Genomic DNA, 15,534 nt, shown 5'->3' with positions numbered 1-15,534 from the left:
AGTCTTGTTGAGTGTAACAGGGATGACCCCCAAAAGTCTGCACTGCTGTGGGGGCTCAGGATTAAAACAGAAAGTGACTCTTCTCATTGTAGCAGCGCTGAGAGGGGAAGGGCCCGCACATCCTGCTGGTTCTGACCCAGGCTTTTGGGCCTGTCCCTGGCATCACCGCCATGCAGCAATGTTTGCAATGCCACGGAAATGCAGTGAAACTCTGCTGCAGATCAGAGCTGAATGCTGTTTATCCTGGCAATGCCAGCATGAGTGACAGCACTGTGGTTAGCAGCTACTGTGTGAGACAGGGCAGCTAACAGCTCCTCTGCGTGACAGTGAGTGGGGCGGGGTGTGGATGTGTGCAGAATTCTCACCAGGCAGCCCAGCTGGTAGGAACAAGCCCTGGTATCTCCAGGGTACACAGGCTCATCAGCCCTGGATTCCCCCATCCTTTCTCATCTCCCCATCCCTCCGCTGCACTGAATAACCTGGACAACTGCCCTGTGGCATCAGCGATGGATGAGAACCCCCCACCTCAGTAAACTCCAGGGATATGATGGTGTCTCTAGCTAGCGCTCCTGAGCTGAGTTTCACGCAAACCTGGCTTGAGATTTGCGTTCCTCGGGGACTGTTTCACCCCTCGCTGAAGCTGGATTTACATTACTGCATCTTCACTTGCTTCACTGAAGTTACTCGTCATTTGCACCAGTGCAACTGAGAGGTGAATCCGGCCCAATGAGCCTAACCTACCAGATCTTCCACTGGTGCCAAACAGTGGAGTTATGCGGCACTCCACTGCCTGACACCAGCTCAGGATCTGGCCCCATAATTTGTGCTGCCCTCACTTTAGCATGCCATATGCCGGGAGGGAGGAGACATACTGGAAAATGGCACGTGCTGGGGAGGTGCATATAATATACACGTAATGGCAGTGATCCCTGTGAAGAATGCGGGATGTACACAGTGGGGCTGGCTTGTAACTTAACCTGGCATTTACACCTGTGCAGAGTGGGAGATGAGACACAATGGCCAGGGCCATGGGTGCAGACGGCTGCTGGTGGAGCATTTCACACTCATTCCACACTCACTTTCCACAGCCGCCGATGACAGCATTAAGTTCAAGGCAGGAAGAGGCCATGCTGCCCGACTGAGTGGGGTGGGCCCCATTAGCTGGGCTGTACGTGCTCTGCCAGACCCTGTTCTACTGGGCTAGGTGAATGGGCCAGCACCGGCAGAGACAGGGAACGCTCTTCTTAGGAGCTATTGAGAAGGCAAGGTCCAAGGCTAAAGGGTCGTGGGACCGTGACTAGTCAGTCTCTCCCCCCTATACCTATGAATATTCCATTAAAAACATTCTTCAAGTGACCATTAAGGCTGCAATGACTAAGTGATCAGCAGTCAGGGGATGCCAGAGTTAAAGTTGCAGGACTAAGTGCTCAGTGATCAGGTGATGCCAATGGTAAGGATGGAGGCTGACGTACTCAGCGGTCAGGTGATGCCGCTTGCAGTTTGCAATTACTAAGCACTCTGTGGCCAGGCGATGCCAAAGTTCTGGTTGCAAGACTAAGTGGTGAGATCCCAGAGATGAGACCCCCCTGCCTTGCAGCTGGGGAATTTGGAGAGACAGATTAGGGACCCGGGTGCCACAGAAGTTTGGAGAGAGGGATGCTTGGGAGCCACTCAATGAAGATTTAGGACCTGGGAATTTGGAGAAACACCAGATTCGAATCAGGTTTACATGGGAACCTTGACCTGGCCCTTGGGAGGCAGGGGGAAGGTGGTTAAAGTTATCCTGCACTGCCATGCATCGTTAAATGCGATTAACAATGACCATGTCTACGCTTCTCTCCCTCCAACACCCCCACCCCACCCATGCTGTTTCCCTGTATGGTTTCTTGACCTGTTGGGAATCATGGAGCTTCGGGAGGCTGGGCCACTGTTCCCAGCCTCTGGTTTTGTTTGCACAGGCACCAAGGCACTGCAAAGCAGCAAGTGGGAGCTTCCCGGCTAGTGAGAGTAGCTGGGTTACTGGCTAACCGCAGAGACGCTGCCGACTCAGCAGCCAGCAGATTGCGGGGGCGGGGTGTTTAGCGTGAAAGTGCCATGTCCCCGGGACAGACTCAGAGGCTTGGTAATGGATGACAGAGGCTTTCACCGCTCGGTCAGTGGCTGGACGGTGTCCCTGGTTGACAGGAACTGACAAGACTGCTTGGTGGCTGCAATCCATGCCTTGCATCAAACCCTACCACCATAACGGGCAGTAGCTGGCCACCTTTTTGGCCTGTTGAAAGGCCAAGGACTGAGTGGCCCATAGAAGCTGAAGAACGCGATCTATTGGGTGTAGCCAAATCCTGGAGAGATTGTTCTTGTCCCTGGGTTACCTACTTTCTTCCTTTGTCGGTTACTATTGAGAGGCAGCCCTTTCACGTACATTACAGAGGAGACTAGAGGACCCAACTGGTGCTCATTGGCGTACTTTGGCGGCATCAGCTCATTAAGTGGCCTAGTACGGACCACTCCAGCTAAGTGTGCTCCTACACAGCTTACATGGTGTCTACCATGCCTTATAGTCACCGCCCTGTCAGTGGAGAGGGAAGAGGGGCGTGGCTACCCAAAAGGGGGCGGGGAGATGGTCTCAGGACCGAACTGTGCTGTATCAGTCCTGAGCTAGCTCTTTGGCACCTTGGGGCTGTTACACGCTAGTGTAACTTAAGGCCTGTGTAACACAAATCAGTTCTAATTGAGAGTGAGCGGTCGCTAGGCTGGGAGAGCAGGGGTAGCTTTTACATGATCCATTTTAAAGCCAGCAGGGAAGGAAGGATGGTCTTGCGGTGAATGCACTGGAATGGAACTCAGAAGATCTGAATTCAATCCCTGGCATTGCCACAGGCTCCTTGCAAATCGGTGGGAGCTAGGTGCCTAAATACCTTTGTGGCTCTGGACATTAGTCTCTCTCGGTCTGTACCGTGGGGATAATTACACTTCTGTTTTTGTTGTAAGCTCTTTGGATCTGGGACCGTGTGCGTGCATCCAAACAGCTGTTGCAGTGAGACCAGGCTCTCTTGCTAGAGTAGGTCCTACAGACGCCCAGCCAGAGACAAACGTGCTCTGAGTTTCTGCAGCACTGCTGACAACTCCTCACACTAAATCCTGCTTGTGGTACTGGCACAGGTCACAGTAGAGCAGACATGCTGGCTTTCGTTGGGAGAGCGGCACATTCATGAAGGGTCAGTCATTTTTTAGGTGAGCCTTTTTCAACTGCCGAGGAGAAGGAACAGCAGGTAGATGCCTTCTTTGTCTGGTGGTTGCCTTGGAAAGCCCAGCGATGTCGCCTGTGAGCTTTCTGAGGCCTAACTGAAAGGGGAGCAAGTGCAGAATTTTTCACAACGATGCAATTTCTCCCAACAGTTGGTCAGGCATTTGAGTTTAACAGATATTAACAAAAAGGCTCAGACGAATGGTTTAAACTCTCTGACCGAAAATCTTGTCCCTTCTCCCAGAACCTCTGGTTCCACTTCCTTAGTACTTGCAGTGTCACAGCTCTAGTAGGGCCTGACTCATCTGTAGCGTCAGCCAGGAAAAACAAGCTAGAGAAGGCCCAAATTTCTGTCAAAAATCAGAGGGGAAAAAAGATTTAAAAGAAAAATACTTTCCAGGCGGACTTTTAGGCCTCAAAGAAGAAGCACACCTGGGCACATGCTTTTTCCTTTGCACCTGAGCTATTGACAGTCCATCTTTTCCACAGGAGGCCAAAAATGACAAACACCTCCACCCTCGCCTTAAATGTGAAGGCTGCAGTGACTAAACTGTTCTAATTGGAGAGGAGGAAATTAAATCTGTTTTTAGTGCTTTTGGTTGGACAATGTCATCGCTCTGCTCATGGGCCCCATTATTAGTAGTAAATTAAAGTGTTTTGCGTTAGCAGCTAGAGGCCTCAGCCAAAATTAGAACTTCATTGTGCTAGGTGATGTACAAACACACACCAAAGAGGCTGCCCTAAAAAGCCTACAATCTAAGTAATAATGCTCTCCTTTCCTGCACCCCCCCCCCATACACACAACCCTCAGCCCTCCCCTGACATACACAGGCTCAGTCTACACACAAAGTTACATCAGTTTACGTAAAGGTGTGTTTTTAAACTGGTTCCTTGCCAATGTAAACTAGAGTGAAGTGACAAAACCCCGGTAAAGCGATTCCAGTGTGTCCACAAGAGCGTTTGCCCCAGTTCAACTAACTAGATTTAAAAACTGATTGTAGTTAAACCAGCACAAGTGTGCGTGTGTTTGCATGCGTGCACACCTGACAAGCCCACCTTGTCACATTTCTATACCATAAATATACCTCAGCGGGTGTAACGGGGCACCACGCCCTGGAAGGCAGCTGAAGAGCTGGCCCATTGAAATGGCTAGTGAGTTTATATACCCCTGTCCTAGCAGCTGGGATCGAGTCTGCTCAGCACTAGGCCCCATACTAATAAGCCCTAAAGGAGATTCCAAAGGCCCTGTGCTTCCTGCAAGCTGGGGGTCTATGCCCACTCCTGCCTTGAAGTTGCGAATGGCAATTTTATTTCCTTTTGGCACTTCTGGGATGTCCCTGCCTGCAGTATCTGTGTGGTGCCTTTGGTAGCCCAGAGCTCACCCCCAAGTTTTAGGTGGCTGAATTAGTCCCAATGCTATTGGAAAATAATCGAACCAGCTGAGATGTGACATGCAGACAGATCCACCTGCTTGTGATATGCATGAAGCTGGAAACGCGGCTCGTTGTATAGTGGCTCCTTTAGCTCCTTTCTGGTGGTGTTTTCAGCCATATCCTTTCCTTTGTCTCTCCGGCAAAGAAAGAAGCTATTAGTTAGATAGCCATCTCATGAAACAAGTGCCCCTTTGTAGGGTTACACCACAAAGAGGGCCTTAGCCAGACCTTTTGGTCTCCTCTGATTTTAAGTCCTAACATATTCATGTTATTGACACTCATCACGCAGCAACGGAAACCCACTTAGCGAGGACAGGGGCTCAGAAACAGCTGGTGTTCGCCCGTTGTGTGTCTCAGGGCAGACAGCACAGGTATGGCAGGTATGCGAGGGGGGTTTATGGTTTAGCGACTCTTCACACCTGCGCCAGGTATTGAATGTCGAGGGAGAGCCTTCCATTTTCCTTGTAAGTACCCTTGAATGGCTGATAAAAGGGAGTTGCTCTAGGCCTGGGGAATCGCACGGTGGAAGTTGCTGTGTTAACAGAGCTTTTTACTTAGCAGGAACTGCCCCTTCATCACATCATTAAAAGCCCTGTAGGGTCAGTTACTCTCAGATCCCCAAATAGGGCCGTGTGATATTTCCACTGGGGTGGGGGTGAATGCCGAAGCAGGAGGAATTTGTGCCATCTCAGGTTAGATTTCCAAACAATGACACCTGGGAAGGAAGTGGTTTTATTCTCCTGGGCCAGAAAAGTGGGGGAGACACAGGCCGATGGGAGTCAGGGGCCTGAAGTTCTTTGAGACTCTGGGCCATGGTGGCTAAAGCCTCTGGGAAAGTTTGGCTCCACATTTTGCAGCTGGCCCCGAGTGCTACAACAGACCGAGCCAAACGCCCAGGCCTCAATGCTCTAAAACTCCAGGAAAGTTTGACTCTGAGCTTTTCTGCTTGGGCCCCCCAGGCCTGCTGAAAACACCCAGGTCCATGGCAGTGCAGCTCTTGCCAGAGTCCAAGTCCCTTACTGCTGTCTCGTGCCTTGAAGCTGGTGGGGGGGAGGGGGAGATATGAATGGGATTCCCTGCCCTGATTTTTATTGGCTTGACTGAATCCTGCAGCTTCGCTGTCCCTGCAGTGTCGCTGGTCTTTGGGCCACGGGGCAGCTCTGGTGAGAGTGGCATCACTAGGCCTGGTTTGTATTTACCTGTCGTTGCCTCTCTTTAGTGTCTTGCCCTGGAGAGACAGAAAGCCCCCCCCCACACACACACCTCCGCCCCTCCCCAGGCCCTGCTTTGCTTTGAGCAGGGACGGCAGAATTTGCTCTGAGATCAGGTTACTAAACGCCTCGCTCTGTCCGTGTGAGTGTTCACACACCAATGACCTCCCTTCCCCCCCGCACCCGCCCCTTCGCCCCCCCCCCCAGCTTTAGATCTGTCTTACTGACCTAGGGGCTCAGCCCAGGGGCCTGAGAGCTGTCTGCTTAGGTCTGGGACAGGTGTCTTCCCAGAGGCTCTCAGAATGAGCCATGTAATCAACAAGGCTCAACAGCACTAAACAAACAAACAGGGATGGCGCAACACAGGGGGAATGGGATGACAGGGAGGTGAATTTCCCCCCCTTCCCCCCCCCAAGTTAGAGATAGCACAGGATAAACTACCAGCATGGCTCTCACCAGGGACAGGTAGGTTAGGACCTGCCTGCTGATCCTGCAGCCCTGTGCCTGGACCAGGGAGAGACAGCCCTCTACAAGGTGCTGCAGGGTCTAAACAGAAAGGATGATGCCGGGGTTTGCTTAGGGGAGGGTCAGTGGGGTGTAACTGGGAGGAAAGGATGGAATCCAGAAAGGTTGACTGTGTGTTTAAACCTGCTGCCTACTAATTTATGTGGATGCCCCTGGTTCGTGTGTTATGTGACGGGGTAAATAACTCTTCCTTATTCACTTTCTCCACGCCATTCATGATTTTATAGACCTCTGTCATATCCCCCATTAGTCGTCTCTTTTCAAGCTGAAAAGTCCCAGTCTTATTAATCTCTCCTCATATGGAAGCTGTTCCATATCCCTAACCATTTTTGTTCTCCTTCTCTGTACCTTTTCCAATTCTAATATAGCTTTTTTGAGATGGGTCGATCAGAACTGCACACAGTGTTCAAGGTGTGGGTGTACCATGGATTTATACCGTGGCATTATGCTATTTAGTGTCTTATTATTTATTCCTTTCCTAATGGGTCCTAACATTGCTCACTTCTTTGACTGCTGCTGCAGGTCAGGGTTGTTTTGGATCTAGCTGGGTTTATCTCATAGCAGAGCACCTAATTATCACGAATACCCTTAGAAACTTGGATTTAGAAAGGGGAGGAGGGCAGCTGCTGAGCTAAGCTATATTGGTGTAAAGCAGGAGACAGGTCAGTGGGGATTACATTGCGCAGCCATATAGTTGAGACGAGAGGGGCTGGATTCAAAGAAGGTGCACCACAACCTTTGCCATAGTTTGAGCCACACAGTGTTAAAAACTTGCAGGTTCTTTTTGTGAGAATAGCTTTTTAAAATATTATTTCATTAGATGTATTGATTATTTATTAATTTATTAAAACACGCAGTTGTTGTTGTTGTAGGGACACTGTCAGCTTTGCTCAGGCCCACCATTTTGGCTGTGCAGAGAAAAGATGATTTAAAACGAAACCTGCTAGCAGTGGAAATGTTCTCCTGAATTGTTCTTTTTTTAAATGCCAGTGATGCTTAATTTAGCTATTGACACTCTCCATCAATATGGGATGCAGGGTGGTTTGTTTTGTTTGGTTTTTTTTTCCCCCCCGATCTTTCTTTCTTTCAGCTAAGAATATGGCTAGATGGCAGCGTGAGTAGTTCACTTGTCTCTGAGCCATGCACACGGGCCAGATGCTGAGATTGTCGTGTGGCACTAGGGGGTGCTGCATTGTTAGAGGTGTTGTCCTGTAGCTGAGCTGTTCAACTAAGTTCCCCTGTGCCTGGGACTGACAGTTAAAGATGCTTGGGCTGTGGAATAATGTCTCCCAAGAGAAGTGGTGGGAACCCCTTGACTTGAGCTGCTTAAAAATGCAGTGGGCAAAGCCCTTGGAAATATACAAATAGGAGCTAACCCTGCATTGTCCGGGGATGGACTAATATGTAAGCTCCTTGGGGCTGCATTAATCGGTTACAGGTACAGGTGCTGGGTGAGCCTGGGGCCCTTAATCACTTGAGAAGTGCACCATGGGCCTTCTGATGTGCACCCTGGTAGAGGCTTATTGCTCTGTGCCCTTCCACTGTGAGACGAAGGCCCAACCAACAGGAAACAGCAGCGAAGAGCGAAGTGCTTTGCTAAGGTGTTTGCGCCTTTCTTTAACGTTCCTTGGACTCTCCATACCCATCCCTCAGCCTTTTTGAGCCCAGCAACCTTGCTGCTCTGCTAGGCAGAGATTAAGGCCTAGGAGCTACTTTTCACTCACGGTCTTATCTAAGAATAGTTTGTGCTATTGAGCAGCTCCCAGTTTAGCTCCTTCACTAGAGTGTGGGTTAAAAGTGGTCCAAAGGGCCTCAGATTGTGTCTGCTGGGGCAGCTTGGCACGTTGGGAGAAGGGCATCTTAAGTGGTCACGTGTGTTTCTTCAGCCCCTCACCTCAACTGCTGTCGTGTCCCCCACCGCCATTCGCCTCATAGGCTGCCTTGTCTTTGTCCTTCCCTCTCCCTCATGAACTTTTCCTCTCCTCCTTCACTGACAATAAAGGGCATAGGGATTTTTTCTGTGCCAGGGTCTTTATGTGATGAGATCTCCACTGGGATTGGTGCAAGGCTGTGTCATCATCAGAAAGGCCTGACCAGTCAATCAGAATGCAGCAGTGGACAATCTGCAAACCGTGCCCTGCCCTCGCCAAATGCTAATTGGTCTTTTTCACCTCTGACATCTAAGGCCTGGCCTGCACACAGTGTTTGTACCAGTATAACTACGCTGGTTACGGCGTGAGACTTTTTTTTAACCAAATTAGTCAGATCAGCATGTACCTACAGACAGACCCATGTAGCAACCTGCATGGAACTTGAAGGGAGTGCCCAGGTTGCAGGAGGGAACAGTTTGGAGGAGACAGCAGGAAGCTAGTCTGCATGCACATGGCTTGAGTGCTTGGTGAAGTCAGATCTTCGTAAATAATTCTTGTAATAACGAACCAGTTTAGATTTACAAGCATGGCGGCCTCTCATGTTATTGCCCAGCACACGGTACATGAAACATGGTAGCAGCAGAGAGCGTGATTACCAGGCAGTCAAAGCGGCACTTAGAAATAGAGGAACCAGGCAGCATGGAGGGATTAGTTTATTCCTCTATGGTAATACGCTATATTGGCATAACTCCATCCACACTCGGTGGGTTGTACCACGCTAACTCTGCCAGTATGGCTAAAATGTGTTTGTGTATAGCTAAGGTGCAAGTGTAACCCATGTGCCTAACGGGGAACATTTGTTGAAGAGATCTATAGAGAAAGGGGGAAGGAATGAGTTGGAGCTGGCTCACTGTTGCTAGGCAGATGCACAATTAGCACTCCACATGCAGAAGGTTCTGGAATTGGGTGTGGCAGATTTGGGCATGCCCAGTAGGTTCCCTGTTGCTGGACTCAGACAGACTCCGCGAGGACAACTAGTCAGGGCAGCTGCTTTACAAAAGGCCATTTTGCAGCAGGGCTTGTTTTTAAAAAATCGATATACTTAACCGAGTGGTTGGTTAATTAGTTAGCTGAGTGGCTAACTGAGTGATGTCAGTAGGGAAGGAGGAAAAGTCTTGCATGGATTCCAGCTGAAGAGTTCTGCGAGCAAATGGAGGGAAGATGTTGCTTTTGACTCAGCAGACTGTATAGATCAGTGATACGCCGACCTCAATGGTTCCGGAGCCAAATTAGCACTCAGCATTACTCCAAAGAGCCACAGTTGTGTGAATTCATTGTGTCCTTTAACAATGACTGAACAATTTTATCAACTACAATTGGTTAATAACACCGTAAAAGCATCCTGATTGGTTAATAACTTAGATTGCTTAATAATTAAATCATGCAGTGGTTTAATATCACGTGCTGCAAAGAGCTGCAGGAAACACATTAAAGAGCCACCTGGGGCTCATGACCCACCGTCTGAGTATCACTGCTATAGAGTTTGGTGATCAAAGACTGTAAATGAGACTCAAGTGAACTCAACCTATGCTTCTGGGAACTCTGAGCTTCCTCTCACTGTGTTTCTGTGGGGACTGACCTGTTTAGATTTAACTTGTTTTCTTTATTTATGTTTATGGACAACTGTGAAGATAATGTACATGGATTATAAAGTAGCCATGTTATGTTGTAGAAATTAAGTCATAGTTGTTATTATTATTATTTATGTTTCTTTATCATAAGATTTTATAAAGTTGGTCCCTAAGAATTAAGTGAATTCCTTTTGTTCTTTTTGGACTTGATTGTGGGGCGGTTGCCCCTGTGAAATCCTTGCTGAAAATCCTCAATGATTGAATTCCAGGTCTCCATGTGCTTTTCAATGGGAATTGTTTTTAGGTACTAGGAAAAGGGCAATGAAATAAACTCTAGCCCACCCAAAGGTTATATAAGATCCTACATGCAGATGGAAGCATTGGTGTCCCATGGCATTAGAGGCATGGTCACGCACAGTAACCACGGTCTCATCTCCAGTTCTTTTCCTTACACAGTTTAAAGAGAGAGAGGTGGGGTTAGCTTCTCTTTGTGGCACGTAACAAGATAGAATTTGTTATGGGCTGTGTCTAATTCCACAAACACACCTTATGAGCCATTGTGCGAGGGGGAGAGGGCACTGATTTTGTATACATTGTTCTCCATTCCCTGTAGAATAGGAGATCTTGGCTACTAATCTGTAACAGGAAATTACAAGGCCCAGACACCACATAAGTCCCAAAACAAGGGGCTCAAGTGGGCCTTGCACTGACCCTATACAGAGGTGAATTCCACCCCAAGTTACGGCCTTTTGCCCTTAACACAAATTGAGAAAGAATCTACATCCCTGAAAATCTAGGTAATGATTCACCTCATAAGTGCTGGGAAAAAATCACATTCAAAGTAATTGTTTAGGGCGTGAATGTTATTATTTTACTAACTGAGCCATCAGGTTAAAGGGTTTTTTAAAAGATTAACTCAAACCCTCTCAAATAATTAGAGTTAAATGACACGTAAACAGTCATCTGAATTAATTTCTGAACTTGGTTGGATGCATTACTGAATGCATCAATAGGCAGCCATTACTTTTTACAGGACTAAGCAGGGAAGACTAAATTCCCATAAGAATCAATAAAGGCACTATTGTTTTATTTTTTCCACATTAATAAACTCTGAAAACATTTCTGGATGCACCTGTGAAAAATGTTGCTTTTTTGCCTGGGACATTCAGTGGGTGCCGATATGGTGCGTGCGTACACACACACATGCAGAGAGCGAGAGAGAGAGTCTTAGTTCATCCAGCAGGGGCAGAAGAAAACACACACAAACGGACAGTACATTTTAGAATCAAATGTGGTTAGCATACGACAACGAACAGAACGCATATATTTTTGTGCTCCACAAATCCCTGCTGAATTAAAACAGACATGTATCATATGTATGATACGGATACTAACCAAGCTAGAGTCAAATCTTTTAAATGCATCTGCTTTTATTCCAGACATTTAGGAGTGTTACATAAAGTGTCGTGATTGACAAATCTATTGAGAAGGTTAAAAAGACTCTGTGTGCGTTTTGGAGTTGATTGAAATTGACAGAGGTATATGTGCTTGTAAAGTTACATTATAATAACTGCTGGAAGACAAGACATTTCAGAAAGATAATACCCCTGTTTTTTCCTCATGATTACAGTTTGCCATTCAATACAATTGTAAGGTGCATTCAAATTGGAGTGGCTTGTTTTCTGAAGAGTGATTTCTTTATACAGGTTAAGGGCACATGAGAATGTCATTTACAAAACATTTTTTAAAAGGACATTTCTGAAAGGGATCCAGACAGATTTCAAGGTCTGTAAATAACCAGCGTTGTCACTACTGTTTTGAGCCCACATATTTTGCACATGTGACATCAGGAACTCTAAGCTAGTTCTTCAGCATAGCTGCCCCGTTTCACTAGTTTCTTTGTAGCCTAAGAATGTTTTGCGCACAGCTTTTGTCTCTGCTGTAATATGCCTAACAGCACCAAGAAACTTCCCAAACACATCTGGGCGGCCTATCAGAGCACCTGCGTTCTGAGTCGTAAGCTTTTAAAAGGAAGAGACAGCTACAGCTCTCTTGATATGTGGCGTCAATGAAACCCTGAGATCTACAGTCAGTTTTAGCCAATTGTTTCAGTGTCACGTTTTTATTCCATATTTCAGACATAAACCCAGAGACTAGGCATGCCCCCTTCCTGCTCTACTACTGTGCAAAGCTACTTATATGTCTACCATTATGTCGATACTGTGAGCGGGGGGTGTGCCTTCTCAGCTCACGTACACACACCCGTGCTAGCTCTCATCAAGCCCGTGCGAGTATAAATCGCAGTATAGCCGTGGTAGCCTGGCTCGTGGTGTTGGAGGCACAGCGGAGCTGGGTTCAGGTGAGTTTGTGCTACCATGGCTACACTGCTATGGAGGCGTATGCTAGCTCAGTGAGAACTAGTGTGGCTATGGGGAGGGGAATCATAGTACCATCACACGTAGCCTACATTGTGCTGGGCAGCCTACTGGATTTGCCAGGTCAGGAAGACTTAGAGACCAGAAGCCACCTCCTGTACTCCTCACTTCGGCTTCAATATTCACGTTATTCATATACCCCAATAAACGTGCTATACAGACAAGTAAGGAGCCAGATCCTCAGCTAGTGCAATTTGGAATAGCTCCACGGACATCAGCAGTGCAATGCCGATTTAGAGCCGCTGGGGATCTGGCCCATACGTTCCTGCCCTGGAGAGCTCACACTCTAAGTGTGGCCAATAAGTAACATGTAAACACCGAGTAAGTGGAGTTTGGCCTAAGTTGCAGGACTGGGCTTTCGTCAACAAACAAAACAAGCCATAAACAAAACCAGAAAGAGAGGAAATAGCTGAAGATGCTCAAGGAACCCAGCTTTGACTCTAAAGATATGCATGAAGCAGACATGAAAAAGCCATGAGACATTAGCTATCTCTATTGTAATCTACAAGAACTGTGCTATATTGTAAGTTTTGTTTTACAAAGTGTATTGAACAAAACCAGCTATTGCTATGCTGAATGCTAGGAGTCTATTACCTATCCCAGCCTTGGTGAGGAAAGCATCACGGTTGGACTAAAAAGATAGGCAAACTGATTTTCTGCCTGGGCTGGTACCTTTTCATGACTACTTTGCCAGCTGATCTAGCAAGGATGAAATACACAACGCATTACCACTTAGCAGTGCCTTCTTTCACTTTTAAGATTTTGTGACACATTACAGGTTTACATTATTGCTTGCAAGCGAATACAGCAGATGTTGTGACGTGTCTGTAATGAGCACTCTGTGGCCCAGCTCCTCAGATGGCATAAATTCACATAGTCCCATGGAAGTTAATGGAGCTACACTGATTCATGCCAGATGAGGATCTGGTCCTGTGGCTCCATTTGTCATCCGACGGATGTAGCTCCCTTTTCTCTACGTTACCTTATATGTACTGGTGATGAGACTCATTGTGGCTTGGGCATCTTTATAACCTCTGGCTGTGGCTAGCTGTAGAAAGATGGCCTGGATGATCCAATAGGCGTTTTCCATCTGTAGAGACTATAATATAGCCCAGCAGCTACCCCTACTGCCCTGAGCATGTGACTAAGGCCTGGTCTACACTAGAAAATAAGGTTGGCATAATTACATCACTCAGGGGTGTGAAAAATCCACACCCCTGAGTGGTGAAGTTAAGCTGACCTACGTCTCTGTGTAGCCAGCTCTAGGTCGATGGAAGAATTCTTCCCTCAACCTAGCCACCAGCTCTCGGGGAGGTGGATTACTTACGCTGATGAGAGAATCCCTCCTGCCGGCGTAGGTAGTGTCTACACTGAAGCACTACACCAGCACTCCTGCAGCTGTGTCACTGTAGTGTTTTAAGTGTAGCCAAGCCCTTAAACGAAATGGGGAAACAGCCCCTTGGCTAACGGTTGAAGTGAAGCGGCAGCAGCTTCCTTAGACAAGGTTTCCTCAGGGCTGCCCGGGCACGCGTCTAGCATGGACCCCCCCCCCCGGCTGGAATGTCCTGGCTCTCCCGACTCCTGCATGAAAGTGCAGAGCGGCTGCCTCTGTGGCATCATCCCCACAGGGCACCCGGAATCTGTACGTGTGGCATGGAGCAGGAGGCTCTTGTGAGGCATGTATTGCCCTCCTGTTGGTGGGGAATCTGCTCCCAAGTTAACATAGCCTAAGGCCTTCGTATGAGCTTGGAATCACCAGCAGCCATGCAGGTGGCCCTGGGAGCCCTAGCCTTTGGCAGCTCCCCCGGGAGCAGCAGGTCCCAGAAACTGCTTGTTCAAGACAGTGTTTGAGGTGAGTTTTCCTGTCCCACTGCCCCCTTCCACTGGGGTCTCCCACAGGAGAAGTTTCAGAGAAGCAGCCGTGTTAGTCTGTGGTGATCCAGCTGATTCCTGCCTGGGTCCTGAACACCCTTATACTACGACAACCCTCCAGTCTTCTTGAGCTTCAGTCTACATGCCAGCCTGGCCTGGGAGCAACCGATGCAAACACATCTCCCACAAGGGACTCAAACTTCTTGCTGGTTCCTTTTGCTGCAAACTGGGCCTCCTTATTTCTTAATTAACATACCCAAGAAATCAATTAACTGCTACATTTCTAATTAAATACTATGGGAGATGATCATCTCATTATTATTATCTGCTGAGGTGAACAACTAAATGTGGTTTATTTGCCATTTCTCCCACTTCCCCAATTATGGGAAATAATAAATGCAAATGACTGTGCTGTTCTCACAGATTCGAAACTCCTTTTGTACATTAGGAAAGTCGGAGAGATTAATTAGCTATTAAGTGAATGTGCATAATGTTATCATTAGCTGTTGTGTACATTGTTTTTGGCACAATTTGCTGTCCTAATAAAGAGTACTAATGTGCTCTCACTCTCCCAGTGCCATGCCTTTAATTTCTAATATTGCACAAATAGCAAAGTGTGTGTGTGTGTCTGTTCTCTAAAAATGCACGCAATCAATCAGGTTAGATTATTACTCTGGATTTACTACAGGTCCACTTGAGAACAGAATTCGGGCCACTCTTTTTTTGACTTTTACAAGTAAACAGAGATCTACCATTTTGAAAAAGTGATTAGTGATTTGGGGTGCTTCCATTTTTTGGTGGGACTGCAGAGGGTAAGGAATGGGGTCCCTAGCCTCTGTTGTCAGAGGGTGGAGATGGATGTTAGGAGAGAGATCACTTCATCATTACCTGTGAGGTTCGCTCCCTCTGGGGCACCTGGCATTGGCCACTGGCGGTAGACAGGATACTGGGCTGGATGGACCTTTGGTCTGACCCAGTATGGCCATTCTTATGTTCTTATGAAAACCTAAAGGGGCCCAACTTTTAGGAAACGGTGAGCTACCACCCTCTAAAAATCAGGCCCCTTTTCAAAATGTTTCAGGCTGGATTGCCAAAAATCATTAGTCATGCTTGAAAATCTGAGTTAAAGATTTCAGAGCTTGATGTACTTAGTGGTCCAGTAAGTTAGGCCATTCTGAGCCTGTTCTGGAATTGATCGTATTTTCACATTATCACGGCACATCATTTGGGGAATAAGTAAACAGCATCAGAAGCCTGAACGAAGAGATTCACAATTCCTTACAATCAGTACCAAGCTCGCGCTAAACCC

Source organism: Lepidochelys kempii, chromosome 4 (genome assembly GCF_965140265.1).
Source record: "Lepidochelys kempii isolate rLepKem1 chromosome 4, rLepKem1.hap2, whole genome shotgun sequence".
Taxonomy (NCBI): Eukaryota; Metazoa; Chordata; order Testudines; family Cheloniidae; genus Lepidochelys; species Lepidochelys kempii.
Note: the sequence above shows the minus strand (reverse complement) of the source record.